Source organism: Puntigrus tetrazona, unplaced genomic scaffold, assembly GCF_018831695.1.
Source record: "Puntigrus tetrazona isolate hp1 unplaced genomic scaffold, ASM1883169v1 S000000003, whole genome shotgun sequence".
Classification (NCBI taxonomy): Eukaryota; Metazoa; Chordata; class Actinopteri; order Cypriniformes; family Cyprinidae; genus Puntigrus; species Puntigrus tetrazona.
In genome coordinates, this window is record NW_025047683.1 from 3295921 (window position 1) to 3317610 (window position 21690).

The 21690-nt window shown below is 56.0% G+C and overlaps 1 pseudogene; it reads right to left on the reverse strand.

The window, feature by feature from the left end:
- Positions 1-11835: 11835 nt before the first annotated feature.
- LOC122332114 lies at positions 11836-15891 on the reverse strand (annotated as a pseudogene).
- Between the last annotated feature and the right edge of the window lie 5799 nt (positions 15892-21690).

A 21690-nucleotide genomic window follows, 5' to 3' on the forward strand; every position in this document is an offset into this window, starting at 1 on the left:
GCCGCGGCGGTACTCGCCAGGGCCCCGCTCAGCCCCGCCGCTGGAAGCCGGGGCCGCCGAGTGCAGCGACAGTCAAGTTCCTTTTTTCTTATCGCGCTTCTGCGCTCGCTGTGTGCCCGGAGGGGAGAGGCCGCGCCGGAGCCGCCGGCCTCTGCCGCGCACCCGGAGCTTGAGACGGGGGGGAGGTGGGCTAGGCCTCCCCGCCCGGGGCGGTTTCGCTTTGGATCGGGCCGGGCCGATAATGATCCTTCCGCAGGTTCACCTACGGAAACCTTGTTACGACTTTTACTTCCTCTAGATAGTCAAGTTTGATCGTCTTCCCGCGCCCGCCAGAGCCTCGCGAGGGGCCCACCGGGCGGGCCGGTCCGAGGACCTCACTAAACCATCCAATCGGTAGTAGCGACGGGCGGTGTGTACAAAGGGCAGGGACTTAATCAACGCGAGCTTATGACCCGCGCTTACTGGGAATTCCTCGTTGATGGGAAATAGTTTCAATCCCCAGTCCCGATCACGAGCGGGGTTCAGCGGGTTACCCGCGCCTCTCGGCGCAGGGTAGACACACGCTGATCCGCCCATTGTGGCGCGCAGCAGCCCCGACATCTAAGGGCATCACAGACCTGTTATTGCTCCATCTCGCGTGGCTGAACGCCACTTGTCCTCTAAGAAGTTTTTGACGCCACCCAAGTGGCCGCGCCACTATTTAGCAAGCCGGAGTCTCGCTCATATCGGAATGAACCAGACAAATCGCCCCACCAACTAAGAACGCCATGCACCACCACCCACAGAATCGAAAGAGCTATCAATCTGTCAATCTTTCCGTGTCCGGGCCGGGTGAGGTTTCCCGTGTTGAGTCAAATTAAGCCGCAGGCTCCACTCCTGGTGGTGCCTTCCGCAATTCCTTTAAGTTTCAGCTTTGCAACCATACTCCCGGAACCCAAAGACTGTGGTTTCCCGCACGCCGCCCGGCGGGTCATGGGAATAACGCCGCCGATCGCGGTCGGCATCGCTTACGGTCGGAACTACGACGGTATCTGATCGCCTTCAACCTCCGACTTTCGTTTGATTAATGAAAATATTCTTGGCAAATGCTTTCGCTTTCCCGCCTTGCGCCGGTCCAAGAATTTCACTTCTAGCGCGCAATACGTAATGCCCCGCCGCCCTCTTAATCATGGCTCCGGTTCCAGAAACCCACAAAATAGAACCGGAGTCCTATTCCATTATTCCTAGCTGCGTATTCAGCGCGACGCCGCCTGCTTTGAACACTCTAATTTTTTCAAAGTAAACGCTTTGGCTCTCGGACCGACACCCAGCCAAGGGCATCCGGGGCGCCGAGGCAGGGACCTGGGACGGGCGTGGCTCGCCTCTCGCGGACCGCCAGCCAGATCCCGAGATCCAACTACGAGCTTTTTAACTGCAGCAACTTTAATATACGCTATTGGAGCTGGAATTACCGCGCTGCTGGCACCAGACTTGCCTCCAATGGGTCCTCGCCATGTGTTTAAGATACGCTATTCCAATTACAGGGCCTCAAAGAGACCTGTATTGTTATTTTTCGCCACTACCTCCCGAGTCGGAAATGGGTAATTTGGCGCGCCTGCTGCCTTCCTTGGATGTGGTAGCCGCTTCAGGCTCCTCTCCGAATCGAACCCTGATTCCCGCCACCCGTGGTCACCATGGTAGGCGCCTGATGTACCATCGAAAGTTGATAGGCAGACACTGAATGAATCGCCGCCGCCGCGAAGGGCGAGCGATCGCCCGAGGTTATCTAGAGTCACCAAAGGTACCGGTCCGGGAGGACGATCGCCGGGGCCCGGATGGGTTTTGATCTGATAAATGCATCGCTGCCCTCAGCCTCCCGCCCGCGCGAGGAGAGGCGGTCGCCCGGCCGGCGCCGCTTGCATGTATTAGCTCTGGAATTGCCACAGTTATCCAAGTACCGGGTGGAGCGATCAAAGGGACCATAACTGATTTAATGAGCCATTCGCAGTTTCACTGTACCGCCGCGGTGCACTTAGACCTGCATGGCTTAATCTTTGAGACAAGCATATGTTACTGGCAGGATCAACCAGGTAACCCCTGTGGGTCGAGGGACTAACCGACGCTGCGCGCTTTTGCCTGCACACGGGTCTCAGTCCGCCTGAGGAGGGGGCCTGGGCAGACCCCGCTGACCTCGCCAAGACCGCCGCCATAGGGCGACGCGCTGCTCGAACCTTCCGGCGGGGTCGCTGCTGGGTGGGTGGCCGCTGGGATCGCGCCGACGCCGGAAAAGTGTGTTTCACGGGACGGGGTACTCGCCGCGCGGCCGCTGGACGCTGCCGCGTTTCTGCCTCCACGCCCGCCGTGACGGACTCTCGCGCCTGACCGCCGCTCAGGCCTCCTCCGGCGGGTTCGCGCGCCTCGGGCTGAGGGGGCCTGCTCGTAACGAACGCCCAAATTGCCCGGCGCGCGTGCTGTCAAAGCCCAAACGTAAACCCATTGCACGCCGTGTTCTCTGCCAGGCACTCCGACCATACAGCAGCAGCGGGCTGGCCGGGTGGGGTCCTAGGCTAGGCGCGCGCCGCGCTCCAATCGATCACGCTTCGGCCGAGGGGGACGCCTCGCCGCCGAACGCCCTCTCTCTCGGCGCCTGTGTCCGTGTTTCAGGTGAAGCGCTCGATAGCCTCGCCCCGAGCTTCAGAAAGATTGCGCTCAAAACCTAAGTCGATATGGACTTAGTCGTTTTTTCGACTTTTTTTCGCCAGAGACTAAGTCCACAAAACACGCGCTCACCAAATCGTACCCATGTAAAAGTTGTTCTGTGTAAACGCCACCCCAGGGTCGCGGGAAAATTTGAATCATGCCCGGAGGAGGCCTCTCGTCGGCCTGACTCGAGCCTCGGAGGGTATGGAAGTCGGACCTTCCCCCGGTTGACTTAGTGCAATTTTCAAACGAAAATCATCCAGGCGCTTCATCCGACCGATCGAGTCCGGGTTAAGTGCGCCTTCCCGGACGCTTTCCCACTCGACTTCGCCGCCCTGGAGGAAATTTTTTCGCTCAAAACCTAAGTCCAAACATCCAGGCGCTTCATCCGACCGATCGAGTCCGGTTAAGTGCGCCTTCCCGACGCTTTCCCACTCGACCGCCGCCCTGGAGGAAATTTTTTTCGCTCAAAACCTAAGTCCAAACATCCAGGCGCTTCATCCGACCGACGAGTCCGGTTATGCGCGCTTCCCGACGCTTTCCCACTCGACTTCGCCGCCCTGGAGGAAATTTTTTTCGCTCAAAACCTAAGTCCAAACATCCAGGCGCTTCATCCGACCGATCGAGTCCGGGTTAAGTGCGCCTTCCCGGACGCTTTCCCACTCGACTTCGCCCGCCCTGGAGGAAATTTTTTTCGCTCAAAACCTAAGTCCAAACATCCAGGCGCTTCATCCGACCGACGAGTCCGGTTATGCGCGCCTTCCCGGACGCTTTCCCACTCGACTTCGCCCGCCCTGGAGGAAATTTTTTCTTCAAAACCTAAGTCCAAACATCCAGGCGCTTCATCCGACCGACGAGTCCGGTTAAGTGCGCTTTCCGGACGCTTTCCCACTCGACTTCGCCGGCCCTGGAGGAAATTTTTTGCGCTTCAAAACCTAAGTCCAAACATCCAGGCGCTTTCATCCGACCGACGAGTCCGGGTTAAGTGCGCCTTCCCGGACGCTTTCCCACTCGACTTCGCGCCGCCCTGGAGGAAATTTTTTTATGCTCAAAACCTAAGTCCAAACATCCAGGCGCTTCATCCGACCGATCGAGTCCGGTTAAGCGCGCGCTTCCCGGACGCTTTCCCACTCGACTTCGCCGGCCCTGGAGGAAATTTTTTTGCTTTCAAAACCTAAGTCCAGACATCCAGGCGCTTCATCCAGCCGATCTCGGCCGGGTTAAGTGCGACTTCGACGCTTTCCCACTCGACCCCGGTCTCCTGGAGGAAATTTTTTCGCTCAAAACCTAAGTCCAAACATCCAGGCGCATATTTCAGACGATCTCGGCCGGGTTAAGTGCGACTTCCCGACGCTTTCCCACTCGACTTCGCCACCCTGGAGGAAATTTTTTTGCTTTCAAAACCTAAGTCCAAACATCCAGGCGATATTTCAGACGATCTCGGCCGGGTTATGCGCGACTTCCCGACGCTTTCCCACTCGACCCCGCCACCCTGGAGGAAATTTTTTGCTTTCAAAACCTAAGTCCAAACATCCAGGCGCATATTTCAGACGATCTCGCCGGGTTATGCGACTTCCCGACGCTTTCCCACTCGACTTCGCCACCCTGGAGGATTTTTTTGCTTTCAAAACCTAAGTCCAAACATCCAGGCGCATATTTCAGCCGATCTCGCCGGGTTATGCGACTTCTCGGACGCTTTCCCACTCGACCCTCCACCCTGGAGGTATTTTTGCCGCTCAAAACCTAAGTCCAGACATCCAGGCGCATATTTCAGACGATCTCGCCGGTTATGCGCGACTTCCCGGACGCTTTCCCACTCGACTTCGCCACCCTGGAGGATTTTTTTTTGCTTTCAAAACCTAAGTCCAAACATCCAGGCGCATATTTCAGACGATCTCGGCCGGGTTAAGTGCGACTTCCGACGCTTTCCCACTCGACTTCGCCACCCTGGAGGATTTTTTTGCTTTCAAAACCTAAGTCCAGACATCCAGGCGCATATTTCAGCCGATCTCGGCCGGGTTAAGTGCGACTTCTCGGACGCTTCCCACTCGACCCTCCACCCTGGAGGTATTTTTTGCCGCTCAAAACCTAAGTCCAGACATCCAGGCGCATATTTCAGACGATCTCGGCCGGTTATGCGACTTCCCGACGCTTTCCCACTCGACTTCCGCCACCCTGGAGGATTTTTTTGCTTTCAAAACCTAAGTCCAAACATCCAGGCGCATATTTCAGCCGATCTCGGCCGGGTTAAGCGCGACTTCTCGACGCTTTCCCACTCGACCCTCCACCCTGGAGGATTTTTTGCTGCTCAAAACCTACGCCCAGACATCCAGGCGCTGCAGCAGCGATCAAGGCCGGGTTAAGAGCGACTTCTCGGACACACACATTTACGAACCCCGTGTCTGGATTTCAATTTTCCAAAGGGCCTGGGCTCACATTAACCCCAACGCAGTAACACTTTAATGGGCATCGCTTTATTTCATTCTCGCCCTGATGAATGTTTTACAAAGGGCCTGCGCCACAGACTAACCCTACACACTAACACCTTATTGGGCATAATTTTTTTCTATAAAGGCCCTGGATGAATGTTTTCTATAAGGCCTGCGCTCACAGACTAACCCCATCACAATAACACTTATGTGGGCATGATTTTATTCTATAAAGGCCCTGGATGAATGTTTTCTATAAGGCCTGCGCTCACAGACTAACCCCATCACAATAACACTTATTTGGGCATGATTTTATTTAAAAAGGCCCTGATGAATGTTTTCTACAAAGGCCTGCGCTCACAGACTAACCCGACACAGTAGCGCCTTTATTGGGCATGATTTTATTTAATAAAGGCCCTGGAGGAATGTTTTCTATAAGGCCTGCACTCACAGACTAACCCCATCACAATAACACTTATTTGGGCATGATTTTATTCTATAAAGGCCCTGGATGAATGTTTTCTATAAGGCCTGCGCTCACAGACTAACCCTATCACAATAACACTTATTTGGGCATGATTTTATTTAATAAAGGCCCTGATGAATGTTTTCTATAAGGCCTGCGCTCACAGACTAACCCCATCACAATAACACTTATTTGGGCATGATATTATTTAATAAAGGCCCTGGATGAATGTTTTACAAAGGGCCTGCGCTCACAGACTAACCCTACACAGTAACACCTTATTGGGCATGATTTTATTTAATAGAGACCCTGATGAATGTTTTCTATAAGGCCTGCGCCACAGACTAACCCCATCACAATAACACTTATTTGGGCATGATTTTATTTAATAAAGGCCCTGATGAATGTTTTCTATAAGGCCCAAGCGCCACAGACTAACCCTAACCCTAACCCCAACCCTAACCCTAACCCTAGCCCTAACCCTAACCCTAACCCTAACCCTAACCCTAACCCTAACCCTAACCCTAACCCTAACCCTAACCCTAACCCTAGCCTAGCCCTAACCCTAACCCTAACCCCAACTCCTAGCCCTAACCCTAACCCTAACCCAAACCCTAACCCTAACCCTAACCCTAGCCCTAACCCTAACCCTAACCCTAACCCTAACCCTAACCCTAACCCTAACCTTATTGGGCATGATTTTACTCTATAAAGGCCCTGGGTGACAGTTTTACACAGGGCCTGGGGTCACAGACTAACCCCATCACAATAGCACTTATTTGGGCATGTTTTTATTTAATAAAGGCCCTGATTGAATGTTTTCTATAAGGCCTGCGCTCACAGACTAACCCGACACAGTAACGCTTCATTGGGCATGATTTTATTTAATAAAGGCCCTGGAACAATGTTTTCTATAAGGCCTGCGCTCACAGACTAACCTGACACAGTAACTCTTTGTTGGGCATGATTTTACTTAATAAAGGCCCTGGAAAAATGTTTTCTATAAGGCCTGCGCTCACAGACTAACCCGACACAGTAACGCTTTATTGGGCATGATTTTATTTAATAAAGGCCCTGGAAAATGTTTTCTATAAGGCCTGCGCCACAGACTAACCTGACACAGTAACGCTTCATTGGGCATGATTTTATTTAATAAAGGCCCTGGAACAATGTTTTCTATAAGGCCTGCGCCACAGACTAACCCGACACAGTAACTCTTGTTGGGCATGATTTTACTTAATAAAGGCCCTGGAAAATGTTTTCTATAAGGCCTGCGCTCACAGACTAACCTGACACAGTAACGCTTTATTGGGCATGATTTTATTTAATAAAGGCCCTGGAAAAATGGTTTCTATAAGGCCTGCGCCACAGACTAACCCGACACAGTAACGCTTCATTGGGCATGATTTTATTTAATAAAGGCCCTGGATGACAGTTTTCTTTAAGGCCTGCGCTACAGACTAACCTGACACATTAACGCTTTATTGGGCATGATTGTATTTAATAAAGGCCCTGGATGAATGTTTTCTATAAGGCCTGCGCTCACAGACTAACCCCGACACAGTAACTCTTCATTGGGCATGATTTTATTTAATAAAGGCCTCGATGAATGTTTTGTATAAGGCCTGCCTCACAGACTAACCCGACACAGTAACTCTTTATTGGGCGTGATTTTATTTAATAAAGGCCCTGGAAAATGTTTTCTATAAGGCCTGCGCCACAGACTGACTCCTGACACAGTAACTCTTTATTGGGCATGATTTTATTTAATAAAGGCCCTCGATGAATGTTTTCTATAAGGCCTGCGCCACTGACTAACCCTCATATAATAACACTCTTATGGGCATGATTTTATTTAATTAAGGCCCTGATGACAGTTTTCTTTAAGGCCTACCTCACAGACTAACCCGACACAGTAACTCTTATTGGGCGTGATTTTATTTAATAAAGGCCCTGGAAAAATGTTTTTCTATAAGGCCTGCGCCACAGACTAACCCGACACAGTAACGCTTTATTGGGCGTGATTTTATTTAATAAAGGCCCTCGATGAATGTTTTTCTATAAGGCCTGCGCCACAGACTAACCCGACACAGTAACTTCTTTATTGGGCGTGATTTTATTTAATAAAGGCCCTGGAAAATGTTTTCTATAAGGCCTGCGCCACAGACTGACCCCGACACAGTAACTCTTTATTGGGCATGATTTTATTTAATAAAGGCCCTCGATGAATGTTTTCTATAAGGCCTGCGCCACTGACTAACCTCTGCTATAATAACACTTTATGGGCATGATTTTATTTAATTAAGGCCCTGATGACAGTTTTCTTTAAGGCCTACCTCCTCACAGACTAACCTGACACAGTAACTCTTTTTATTGGGCGTGATTTTATTTAATAAAGGCCCTGGAAAATGTTTTTCTATAAGGCCTGCGCCACAGACTAACCCGACACAGTAACGCTTTATTGGGCGTGATTTTATTTAATAAAGGCCCTGGAAAATGTTTTCTATAAGCACTGGGCGCTCACTGACTAACCCCTGCTATAATAACACTCTTATGGGCATGATTTTATTTAATAAAGGCCCTGATGACAGTTTTCTTTAGGCCTGCGCCACAGACTAACCCACACAGTAACTCTTTGTTGGGCATGATTTTACTTAATAAAGGCCCTGGAAAATGTTTTCTATAAGGCCTGCGCCACAGACTAACCTCCGACACAGTAACGCTTTATTGGGCATGATTTTATTTAATAAAGGCCCTGGAAAAAATGTTTTCTATAAGGCCTGCGCTCACAGACTAACCTTATTACAGTAACGCTTTATTGGGCATGATTTTATTTAATAAAGGCCCTGATAAATGTTTTCTTTAAGGCCTGCGCTCACAGACTAACCTCTCTGCATAATAACACTTTATGGGCATGATTTTATTTAATAAAGGCCCTGATGACAGTTTTTTTTAAGGCCTGCCTCACAGACTAACCCACACAGTAACTCTTTATTGGGCGTGATTTTATTTAATAAAGGCCCTGGAAAATGTTTTTCTATAAGGCCTGCGCCACAGACTAACCCACCCATTAACTCTTTATTGGGCATGATTTTATTTAATAAAGGCCCTCGATGAATGTTTTCCATAAGGCCTGCGCTCACAGACTAACCCCACACAATAACACAGATTTGGGTATGATTTATTTATTAAAGGCCCTGATGAATGTTTTCACAAAGGCCTGCGCTCACAGACTCGCCTCAAGCAGCAGCGACGCAGAGGGCACGAATTTCAGAGTTTTTAGAAAAAAAAAAAAAAAAAAAAAAAAATTAAAGTTGATGTAAAAGTTCTTCTGGTAAACGGCCACCTCCGGGTCGCGTGAAATTTGAATCGTGCCCGAAGAGGCCTCTCGGTCGGCCTGACTCGGAGCCTCGGAGGGTATGGAAGTCGGACCTTTCCCCGGTTGACTTAGTGCAATTTTCGAAACGAAAATCATCCAGGCGCATATTTCAGCCGATCTCAGCCGGGTTAAGCGCGACCTCGACGCTTTCCACTCGACCCCGCCTCCTGGAGGAAATTTTTTCGCTCAAAACCTAAGTCCAAACATCCAGGCGCATATTTCAGCCGATCTCAGCCGGGTTAAGTGCGACTTCTCGACGCTTCCCACTCGACCCGCCTCCCTGGAGGAAATTTTTTTTCGTTCAAAACCTAAGTCCAAACATCCAGGCGCATATTTCAGCCGATCTCGGCCGGGTTAAGTGCGACTTCTCGGACGCTTTCCCACTCGACCCCGGCCTCCCTGGAGGAAATTTTTTTTCGTTCAAAACCTAAGTCCAAACATCCAGGCGCATATTTCAGCCGATCTCGGCCGGGTTAAGTGCGACTTCTCGACGCTTTCCCACTCGACTCCCGCCTCCTGGAGGAAATTTTTTTTCGCTTCAAACATCCAGGCGCTTCAGTCCAAACATCCAGGCGCATAGGAAATTTTTTTGCTTTCAAAACCGATCTCATCCAGGCGCATATCCAGGCGCCGGTTGACTCTTTGACGCTTTCCCACTCGACCCGCCCTCCTGGGAGGAAATTTTTTTTCGTTCAAAACCTAAGTCCAAACATCCAGGCGCTTATTTCCAGCCGATCTCAGCCGGGTTAAGTGCGACTTCTCGGACGCTTTCCCACTCGACCCCGGCCTCCCTGGAGGAAATTTTTTTTCGTTCAAAACCTAAGTCCAGACATCCAGGCGCTCATCCAGCCGATCTCGGCCGGAGGAAATTAAGTGCGACTTCTCGACGCTTTCCCGACTCGGACCCGCCACCCTGGAGGATTTTTTTTTCCACTCCTGGCTTTCAAAACCTAAGTCCAAACATCCAGGCGCATATTTCAGCCGATCTCAGCCGGGTTAAGTGCGACTTCCCGGACGCTTTCCCACTCGACTTCCGCCTCCTGGAGGAAATTTTTTTCGCTTTCAAAACCTAAGTCCAGACATCCAGGCGCATATTTCAGCCGATCTCAGCCGGGTTAAGCACTTCTTCGGACGCTTTCCCACTCGACTCCCGGCCTCCCGGAGGAAATTTTTTTGCTCAAAACCTAAGTCCAAACATCCAGGCGATATTTCAGCCGATCTCGGCCGGGTTAAGTATGCCCACTCACTTCACGGACGCTTTTTTTGCCCAAAACCGACCAAACATCCAGGCCACCCTGGAGTAAATTTTGCCCCGCCCTCCTTCAAAACCTAAGTCCAAAACATCCAGGCCAGGCGCATATTTCAGCCGATCTCGGCCGCTAAGCCCCACTACACCACGACGCTTTCTCCACTCACCCCCGCCACCCTGGAGGTATTTTTTTCCGCTCAAAACCTAAGTCCAGACATCCAGGCGATCTCACAGCCGATCTCGGCCGCAAGTGGCGGCGCTTCCCACTCGACCTCTTTTTTAAGTGTCTCAAAACGTCCAGACATCCAGCGTATCTCACAGCCGATCTCGGCCGCGTTAAGCCCCACTTCACCGCTCCCACTCTCTCCCGCCACCCCGGAGGTATTTTTGCTGCGCTCAAAACCTAAGTCCAGACATCCAGGCGATCTCACAGCCGATCTCGGCCGCGTAAGCCCCACTTCACGGACGCTTTCCCACTCGACTCACCGCCACCCCGGAGGTATTTTTGCTGCGCTCAAAACCTAAGTCCAAACATCCAGGCGCATCTCACAGCCGATCTCGGCCGCGGCCCCCACTTCACGGACGCTTTCTCCACTCGGACCACCGCCACCCCGGAGGTATTTTTTGCTGCTCAAAACCTAAGTCCAAACATCCAGGCGCATCTCACAGCCGATCTCACGCTGCCTCCCACTTCACGGGCGCTTTCCCACTCGACCCCCGCCACCCCGGGAGGTATTTTTTAAGCTGCTCAAAACCTAAGTCTAAAACATCCAGGCGCATCTCACAGCCCACAAGCCGCACGCTTCACGACGCGCACCTTCACGGTAACTCATCTCCAGCCTTACAGACATCCAGGCTCCTGCTCACGACCGATCCCCGCCGGGCACACCTGCGCCTCTGCTCGGCATCACCTCCGAAAAGCCTCCTGTAGGGACTCTCCGGGACCTACACCTGTTCTCCGCTCGTGCCCGGTACTCCCACTATTGCCGGGTCACTATCTCAGCACAACCACGCTTCTCCTCAAAAGAACTGTGCACTGGTACCCCATCGACTTAGGTTTTGAGGGTTTTTTTCTTCCGAGAGGGGAGCCCGCTGCCTCTGGCCCGACCGAAATAGCCAGCCTCTCTCTCGGGCGCCCTCCTCCGCCTGCTCCTCGGTTCCTCTCGCCACTGGTACCCCCATCGATTTAGGTTTTGGAGGGGTTTTTTTTCTTCCGAGAGGGGAGCCGCTGCTGCCTCTGGTCCGACCGAAGCCAGCTCCTCTCTCGGGCGGCCTCTCCGCCGCCTCGGTTCCTTCTCGCCACTGGTACCCTCATCGACTTAGGTTTTGGAGGGTTTTTTTTTCTTCCGAGAGGGAGCTCGCCGCTGCCTCTGGCCCGACCGAAGCCAGCCTCTCGGTGCGGCCTCTCCGCTGCCTCGGTTCTCCGCCACTGGTACTTCTATCGACTTAGGTTTTGAGGGGTTTTTTTTTCTTCCGGAGAGGGAGAGCGCTGCCTCTGTCCGACCGACCGCCTCCGCCGGCTCGGACTCCTGCCCTCTCCGCTGCCACTCTCCGCTTCCACTGGTACTCCCTGCGGCGGAGGAGGGGGTATGCCAGCCCGAGGTCGCCCGGCTGGGCCTCCTCTCGGACCGGCACAAAAGATTGGATCTAGGATGACTTTCAATGGATCGCAGCGAGTGAGCTGCTCTGCCACTTACGAAACCCCTGACCCAGAATCAGGTCGCCTACGAGTCATTTTGCACCACATTCTCCACAAACTCGGTGTTTTTGGTCTGAAGCGGGGCGGCGCTGCTCGCCGCACTTCGTCCAGTCTCGTGACGGGCTCTTCTTCACCGCGCCCCGGAGGGCTGACGGCCCATCCGTACCAATCGGTACCGCGCGCAACGGTATCGCTGCCTCTTAGGCGGATTCTGACTTAGAGGCGCTTCAGTCATAATCCCGCAGATGGTAGCGCTTCGCACCAGTGGCTTCTTCAGCCAAGCACACGCACTAAATGTCTGAACCCGCGGTCCTCTCGCATCGAGCAGGATTACTTATTGCAACGACGCTGTATCAGTAGGGTAAAACTAACCTGTCTCACGACGGCCCAAACCCAGCCCACGCTCCTATTAGTGGGTGAACAATCCAACGCTTGGTGAATTCTGCTTCACAAATGATAGGAAGAGCCGACATCGGAGGATCAAAAAGCGACGCCGCTTATGAACGCTTGGCGCCATGCCAGTTATCCCTGTGGTAACTTTTCTGACACCTCCCGCTTAAAACCCAAAAAGCCAGAAGGATCGTGAGGCCCCGCCACGGTCCGTGACTCACTGAAAATCAAGATCAAGCGAGCTTTTGCCCTTCTGCTCCGCGGGAGGTTTCTGTCCTCCTGAGCTCGCTTTTAGACACCTGGGCGCTACCGCTTGACAGGTGTACCGCCCCAGTCAAACTCCCCACCTGCCACTGTCCTCGGGACAGGTCGCGCCCGGGTCAGCGTGAGCGGCGCCCGGGCTTGACTCCAGAAGCTTGAGACTGCTGCTCGCCTCCCTGCCTCACCGGGTAAGTGAGGAAACGATAAGAGTAGTGGTATTTCAACTTCGCGCCTGTCTCGACGGGCCTCCCACTTATTCTACACCCCTCATGTCTCTTCACAGTGCCAGACTAGAGTCAAGCTCAACAGGGTCTCTTTCCTCGCTGATTCTGCCAAGCCTGCCTCTTTGGCTGTGGTTTCGCTAGATAGCAGGTAGGGACAGTGGGAATCTTGCCTCATCCATTCATGCGCCATTACTAATTAGATGACGAGGCATTTGGCTACCTTAAGAGAGTCATAGTTACTCCCGCTCGCTTACCCGCGCTTCGTTGAATTTCTTCACTTTGACATTCAGAGCACTGGGCAGAAATCACATCGCACAACACCCGCCGCTGGCCTTCGCGATGCTTTGTTTTAATTAAACAGTCGGATTCCCCTGGTCCGCACTCAGTTCTAAGCCGCTGCTTGGCGCTGCCGAGGCCCGGCGCTGGAGTTGGCCGCTCACGCGCTTCGACGCTACGCTGCCCGCCGCTGACTTCGGGACGGGGCGGACGCGACGCGCCGCGCGCGGAGTCCCGACGCGGGCCGTAGCTGGAGGATCCGCGAAGGCCCGCACACGCCAGAGAGCCGCCACGCACCGCCGCGCGCGAGCCCCCGCTTCTGCGCCTCGCCCGCCACGCGATTGTCCTGGGACTCGCGCGGAGCCTCCACTCACCCTCGACCTGCCTCACGGCCCGCCTCGAGCCGCCGACCTTCCCGGACCCGCGAGGGTGGGGAGGACGCCGACGGACGGAGCGGGGCGAGACGGGGGGAAGGGAGGACGCGAGACCCCGGCGCCACGCGCCGGAAACGGAACGGAAAGGGCGCCGCGGGCGCCGCCCCAGTCGAGGCGCGGTCCCAGCCCCGCTCGCACTCTCAGCCCGACTGCCCAGCCCTTAGAGCCAATCTCATCCCGGTTACGGATCTGACTTGCTACGACTTCTTACGCTGCCTTGATCTAACATGCCAGAGGCTGTCTACCTTGAGACCTGCTGCGGATATGGGTACGCCCGGCGCGAGACTTACACCTTTCCCGGATTTTCTGGCGCCGACGAGGGCTGACCGACGCCGCCGAAATCAAGGGCGCTTTCAGGGCGTGGGCCTCATCTCGGGCGAACCCATTCCAGGGTGCCCGCCCTTCACAAAGAAAAAGAGAACCTCTTCCGGGCCCCGCCAGCTTCTCCGGTTCGCTTATGCAGTCGCACTGGGCGCCTCGCGCCCGCTCGCCACTCCGGGTTCTGGGATCTGAACCAGACTCCCTTTCGATCGGGCCGGGCGACGGAGGCCATCGCTTCTCTCCTTCCAACGGCGCTCGCCATCCCTTTAGGACTCCACTGACCCATGTTCAACTGCTGTTCACATGGAACCTTCTCCACTTCCGCCTTCAAAGCCTCCGCTTGAATATTTGCTACTACCACCAAGATCTGCACCGCGCGGCTCCACCCGGCCCGCGCTTCTAGGCTTCAGCGCCACTGCCGCGCGCCCTCCTACTCGCCGAGGCGATTCTGTCTCGAGCATAACGTGGTCGTGCCGCCGACGGCCGGTATGGGCCCACGCCCAGCGCCATCCATTTTCAGGGCTAGTTGATTCGGCAGGTGAGTTGTTACACACTTTAAAGCGGATTCCGACTTCCATGGCCACCGGCCCTGCTGTCTATCAACCAACACCTTTTCTGGGGTCTGATGAGCGCCGGCATCGGCGCCTTTAACCCGCGCTCGTTCATCTCCTGCAGCGCCAGTTCTGCTTACCAAAAGTGGCCCACTTGGCGCCTCGATTCCACGCCCAGGCTCCAGGCCAGCGAGCCGGGCTTCTACCCATTTAAAGTTTGAGAATAGGTTGAGATCAAGCTTCGGCCCAAGGCCTCTTGTCATTCGCTTTACCGGATAAAACTGCTTGTGCGAGCGAGCGCCAGCTATCCTGAGGGAACTGGAGGGAACCAGCTACCAGATGGTCTCGATTAGTCTTTCGCCTATACCCAGGTCGGACGACCGATTTGCACGCCAGATCGCTTTCACGGCCTCCACCAGAGTTTCCTCTGGCTTCGCCTCTGCCCAGGCATAGTCTACCATCTTTCGTACCATCGCTACGCGCCTTAGCTCCACCTGCCCGGCGGTGCGGGCTAGACGGGCCGGTGCCGCGCCGCCGGGCGGGGATCTCACCTGAGCGGGCGGGCGCCGCCTTCACCTTCATTGCGCCTGCGGGGCTCGAGAGACACCTTTGACTCGCGCGCTAGACTCTTTTGGTCCGTGTTTCAAGACGGGTCGGGTGGGTGGCCGACCTCACCGCTGACTCTCGAGCGCCACTTGCACGAGGGCCGGATCTCCGCCTTCTGGCGGCGCTGGCGCGGCCGGGACGGACTGAGGACAGTCCGGTCCCGGCCGACGACGCGCCCTGGGACGGGGCCTCCCGCCCTCCCGCTAGCCGGCAGGAGAGAAGGCGCGAGGACACTTCCCGCGCCCCGTAAGCGGCAGTCGGAGCGTGGGGTTCTGTAGCCGGCGCCCCGCCTGAGGGGAGCCGCCTGCCACCTTTCGCCCGGCCCTTCCTGGCAAACTGAGCTGGCCGCGCGCACCGCCTCGAAGAAGTGCACCCGACGGGCGGCCGAAGGCCCGACGGGCGCGCTTCCCGGCCGGCGGGATCTCGCAGACTGCCACGCTGGCTCGCCGGGCCCACGAGCTGAATCTCTCCGGCAGACTGCATGCGACTCCCACCTGCTTACTCTCTTAGCGGTTTCACGCCCTGTTGAACTCTCTTCAAAGTTCTTTTCAACTTTCTCACGGTACTTGTTCGACTATCGGTCTCAGGCCGGTATTTAGCCTTAGATGGAGCTTACCACCCGCTTTGGGCTGCATTCCCAAGCAACCCGACTCCGAGAAGAACCGCACTCGGGCGGGAGGGGGCCTGCTACCGCCCTCACACCGCCCACGGGGCTAAGCTCTCCATCAGAAGGACTTGGGCCCCGACCCGCGCGAGAGAGAACGGCCTCTCTGTACGCCATGTGTCCTCGCCGCCGTGGCCCGGGGCGGATTCGGCGCTGGGCTCTTCCTCTCGCCGCCGCTACTGAGGGAATCTCAGCTAGTTTCTTTTTCTCCGCTTTAGTAATATGCTTAAATTCAGCGGGTCGCCCTGCCTGATCTGAGGTCGTTGTCGGATATGGTTAGGAGCGCCGCCGCTGCTGCTGCTGCGGGCTGGCCTGAACAGGTCTCGCCATGCGCCGGCAGGGCGCGAGGGGCGAGAGACGGAGCGCGAACTCTCTGCTACGCACGGAGCGTCCGAGGGGGCGGAGGGAGCCGGGGTCCACGCCGGGCGGCGACGGAGGTGGCAGACACCCACCGAAGCCGCCGAGAGGAGGACGCCGCCGTCCCAGACGCCTGGGGGACGCTGACCTCCTCGTGGGAGGGGCCGCCGAGGAAGCGCTGACCCCGCCGAGGAGGCGGCGCCCTGCGTGGCGGTCTGCACTTGGGAGGACGGAGGGGAGCGGGAAGCCTCTGCGACGCTTTTTCCAGCCGCGGGACCGGAGGTCCTGATCGCGGGGAAAGCCACCAGATAGGCGTGGCCCCGGACGACCCGGGCCGCAGCGTGCTCGGCGTCGATGATCGATGTGTCCTGCAATTCATATTAGTTCCTCGCAGCTGGCTGCGCTTCTTCATCGACGCACGAGCCGGTGCGTGATCCACCGCTAAGAGTCGTATTGGCGCTTGAGTTTAGCGCCCGAGGCGAGGCCGAACTGCACAGGCTTGTGTGGGTTCAAAAATACAAAGGGGGTCGCCTCTCGACGGGCGCCTCGCGAGAGGGGACTTCAACCCACGGTCCCGGCGCCTGCTGGGTACCCGCCGGGGTTGGCAGCAAAGTCTTTCAGAGGCTCGCGTTCTCGGCCCCACCCCGCGCCAAGGGGGTGGGGCGCCGCGTAGGTTGCCTGGCTCCGCCGCGAGGTGCGCTGCCTCCCAGGGAACGGCGCCTTCTCGCGCGATCCTCTCCGCTTCGCCTTAGGTTTTTGTGCGGTCTTTTGCTGCCTTGGATGTTTGAGCGGTAGACCTCTCGGCCACGGCCGCTGGAACATAGAGTAAAATAGGATAGAGGTTTTTTACCCCGGACGGGCGCCTCCTTCGCGGGAGGAGACTTTGAACCCACGGTCCCGGAGGCCGTAAGTGGTACCTCGCCAGGGTTCTCGGCTCGCCCCGCCGCTGGAAAGCAGGGGCCCGCCGAGTGCAGCGACAGCTCAAGTTCTCGGATCTCTCTCTCTCCGCCTTAGGTTTTTGTGCGGTGTTCTTTTGCTGCTTTGGGTTTTGCGCTGCAGACCTCTCGGCCACGTGCCGCTGGATCATAGAGTAAAATAGGATAGAGGTTTTTTTACTCGACGGGCGCCTCCTCCTCGCGGGAGGAGACTTTGAACCCACGGTCCCGGAGGCCGTATGGTACTCTGCCAGGCCCCGGCCAGCCCCGCCGCTGGAAAGCAGGGGCTCTCGCCGAGTGCAGCGACAGCCAAGTTCTCTCTCGATCTCTCTCTCCGCCTTAGGTTTTTGTGCGGTTCTTTTTGCCGCTTTGGGTTTTGAGCGCAGACTTCTCGGCCACGGCCGCTGGATCATAGAGTAAATAGGATAGAGGTTTTTTTACCCCGGACGGGCGCCTCCTTCGCGGGAGGAGACTTTGAACCCACGGTCCCGAGGCCGTATGGTACTCCGCCAGGGCCCCGGCTCGGCCCCCCGCCGCTGGAAAGCAGGGGCCCGCCGAGTGCAGCGACAGTCATGGGCGCCGCGGTAGGTTGCTCAAGCTCTCCGCGGAGGTGCGCTGTTTCCCAGGGAACGGCGCTCCTTCTCGCGGATCTCTCTCTTCGCTGCCTTAGGTTTTTGTGCGTTCTTTTGCCGCCTTGGGGTTTTTGAGCGGCAGACCTCTCGGCCACGGCCGCTGGATCATAGAGTAAAATAGATAGAGGTTTTTTTACCCCGGACGGGCGCCCCTCCTTCGCGGGAGGAGACTTTGAACCCACGGTCCCGGAGGCCGTGCGGGTACCCGCCAGGGCCCCGGCTCAGCCCCCCGCCGCTGGAAAGCGGGGGGCCGCCGAGTGCAGCGACAGTCAAGTTCCCTTTTTTTTTCTTATCGCGCTCTGCGCTTTCGCGCTGGTGCCCGAGGGGAGGCTGCGCCGGAGCCGCGCCTCTGCCGCGCACCGGAGCTTGAGACGGGGAGGTGGGCTAGCCCCTCCGCCGGGGCGGTTTCGCTTTGGATCGGGCCGGGCCGATAATGATCCTTCCGCAGGTTCACCTACGGAAACCTTGTTACGCATTTTACTTCTCTAGATAGTCAAGTTTGATCGTCTTCCCGGCGCTCCGCCAGAGCCTCCCGCGAGGGCCACCCCGGGCGGGCCGGGTCCGAGGACCTCACTAAACCATCCAATCGGCAGTAGCGACGGCGCGTGTGTTACAAAGGGCAGGGACTTAATCAACGCGAGCTTATGACCCGCGCTACTGGGAATTCTCGTTGATGGGAAATAGTTTCAATCCCCAGTCCCGATCACGCAGCGGGTTCAGCTGGTTACCCGCGCCTCTCGGCGCAGAGGGTAGACACACGCTGATCCGCCCATTGTGGCGCGCGCAGCCCCGGACATCTAAGGCATCACAGACCTGTTATTGCTCCATCTCGCGTGGCTGAACGCCACTTGTCCTCTAAGAAGTTTTTGACGCTGACCCAAGTGGCCGCGCCACTATTTAGCAAGCCGGAGTCTCGCTCATATCGGAATGAACCAGACAAAATCGCCCCACCAACTAAGAACGCCATGCACCACCACCCACAGAATCGAGAAAGAGCTATCAATCTGTCAATCCTTTCCGTGTCCGGGCCGGGTGAGGTTTCCCGTGTTGAGTCAATTAAGCCGCAGGCTCCACTCCTGGTGGTGCCTTCCGCCAATTTTAAGTTTCAGCTTTGCAACCATACTCCCCGGAACCCAAAGACTCGTGGTTTCTCGACGCTGCCCGCGGGTCATGGAATAACGCCGCCGGATCGCGGTCGGCATCGCTTACGGTCGGAACTACGACGTATCTGATCGCCTTCGAACCTCCGACTTTCGTTTTGATTAATGAAAACATTCTTGGCAAATGCTTTCGCTTTCGCCCGCCCTGGCGCCGGTCCAAGAATTTCACACTCTAGCGCGCAATACGCAATGCCCCGGCCGCCCTCTTAATCATGGCCCGGTTCCAGAAACTCACAAAATAGAACCGAGTCCTATTCCATTATTCCTAGCTGCGTATTCAGCGGCGACGCCGCCTGCTTTTGAACACTCTAATTTTTTCAGTAAACGCTTTGGTTCTCGGACCGATACCCAGCCAAGGGTATCCGGGGCGCCGAGGCAGGGACCTGGGACGGGCGGTGTGGGTCGCCTCTCGGGGACCGCCAGCCAGATCCTTAGATCCAACTTACGAGCTTTTTAACTGCAGCAACTTTAATATACGCTATTGAGCTGGAATTACCGCGCTGCTGGCACCAGATTTGCTCTCCAATGGGTCCTCGCCATGTGTTTAAGATACGCTATTCCAATTACAGGGCCTCAAAGAGACCTGTATTGTTATTTTTCGCTACTACTTCCGAGTCGGAAATGGGTAATTTGCGCGCCTGCTGCCTTCCTTGGATGTGGTAGCCGCTTCAGGCTCCTCTCCGAATCGAACCCCTGATTCCCGCCACCCGTGGTCACTACATGGTAGGCGCCTGATGTACCATCGAAAAGTTGATAGGGCAGACACTGAATGAATCGCCGCCGCCACGGAAGGGCGAGCGATCGCCCAGGTTATCTAGAGTCACCAAAGCGTACCGGGTCCGGGAGGATTTGATCGCCGGGGCCCGGATGGGTTTTGATCTGATAAATGCACGCTGCCTCAGCCTCCGCCCCGCGAGGAGAGGCGGCCGCCCGGCCGGCGCTGCTTTGCATGTATTAGCTCTGGAATTGCTGCAGCTATCCAAGTACCGGGTGGAGCGATCAAAGGGACCATAATTGATTTAATGAGCCATTCGCAGTTTCACTGTACCGCCGTGGTGCACTTAGACCTGCATGGCTTAATCTTTGAGACAAGCATATGTTACTGGCAGGATCAACCAGGTAACCCCTGTGGGTCGAGGGGACTCAACCGACGCTGGCGCTTTTGCTTACACACGGGTCTCAGTCCGCCTGAGGAGGGGGCCTGGGCAGACTTCGCTTGGACCTCGGCTAAGACCGCCGCCATAGGGCGCGCGGCTCGAACCTTCGGCGGGGTCGCTGCGCTGGGTGGGTGGCCGCTGGGATCGCGCCGACGCTGGAAAGTGTGTTTCACGGGACGGGGGGTACTCGCGCAAGCGCGCCGCTGGACGCTGGCGTGCTCTGCCTCTCCACGCCCGCCGTGACGGACTCGCGCTCTGACCGCCGCCTAGGCCTCCTCCGGCGGGTTCGCGCTTTCCTCGGCTGAGGGGGCCTGCTCAGAATTTAACGCCCAAATTGCCCGGCGCGCGTGCTGTCAAAGCCAAACGTGAAACCCATTGCACGCCGTGCCTCTGCCAGGCACTCCCCGACGATAGCGGCACAGCGGGCTGGCCGGTGGGGTCTCTAGGCTAGGCGCGCGCTCGCGCTTCCAATCGATCACGCTGGGCCGAGGGGACGCCTCCGCCGCCGAACGCCCTCTCTCTCTCGCGCCTCAGTCCGTGTTTCAGGTGAAGCGCTCGATAGCCTCGCCCCGAGCTTGTGAAAGATTGGCGCTCAAAACCTAAGCCGATATGGACTTAGCCGCTTTTTCGATTTTTTTCGCCAGAGACTAAGTCCACAAAACACGCTGCTCACCAAATCGTACCCATGTAAAAGTTGCTCGTGTAAACGCCACCTTCCAGGGTCGCGGAAAATTTGAATCATGCCCGGAGGAGGCCTCTCGGTCGGCCTGACTCGAGCCTCGGAGGGCGCGGGAAGTCGGATCTTTCCCGGTTGACTTAGTGCAATTTCAAACGAAAATCATCCAGGCGCTTCATCCGACCGATCGAAAGTCCGGTTATGCGCGCTTTCCCGACGCTTTCCCACTCGGACTTCGCCGGCCCTGGAGGAAATTTTTTCGCTCAAAACCTAAGTCCAAACATCCAGGCGCTTCATCCGACCGGACGAGTCCGTTAAGCGCGCTTCCCGGACGCTTTTCCCACTCGACTTCGCCGCCCTGGAGGAAATTTTTTCGCTCAAAACCTAAGTCCAAACATCCAGGCGCTTCATCCGACCGACGAGTCCGGGTTAAGCGCGCTTTCCGACGCTTTCCCACTCGGACTTCGCTGGCCCCTGGAGGAAATTTTTTTCTTCAAAACCTGTCCAAACATCCAGGCGCTTTTTCATCCGACCGACGAGTCCGGGTTGGCGCGCTTCTTCTCGACGCTTTCCACTCGACTTCGGGCCGCCCTGGAGGAATTTTTTTTCGCTCAAAACCTAAGTCCAAACATCCAGGCGCTTATCATCCGACCGATCGAGTCCGGGTTATGCGCGCTTCCGACGCTTTCCCACTCGACCCCGCCGCCCTGGAGGAAATTTTTTTCGCTCAAAACCTAAGTCCAAACATCCAGGCGCTTTCATCCGACCGACGAGTCCGGTTATGCGCTTCTTCCCGACGCTTTCCCACTCGACTTCACGCCGCCCTGGAGGAAATTTTTTGGCGCTCAAAACCTAAGTCCAAACATCCAGGCGCTTCATCCGACCGACGAGTCCGGGTTGGCAGTGCGCCTTCCCGACGCTTTCCCACTCGACTTTTCCCCGACGCTTTTCCTACTCACGCCGCCCTGGAGGAAATTTTTTTATGCTTTCAAAACCTAAGTCCAAACATCCAGGCGCTTCATCCGACCGATCGAGTCCGGGTTAAGTGCGCTTCCCGGACGCTTTCCCACTCGACTTCGCCGGCCCTGGAGGAAATTTTTTTGCTTTCAAAACCTAAGTCCAGACATCCAGGCGCTTCATCCAGC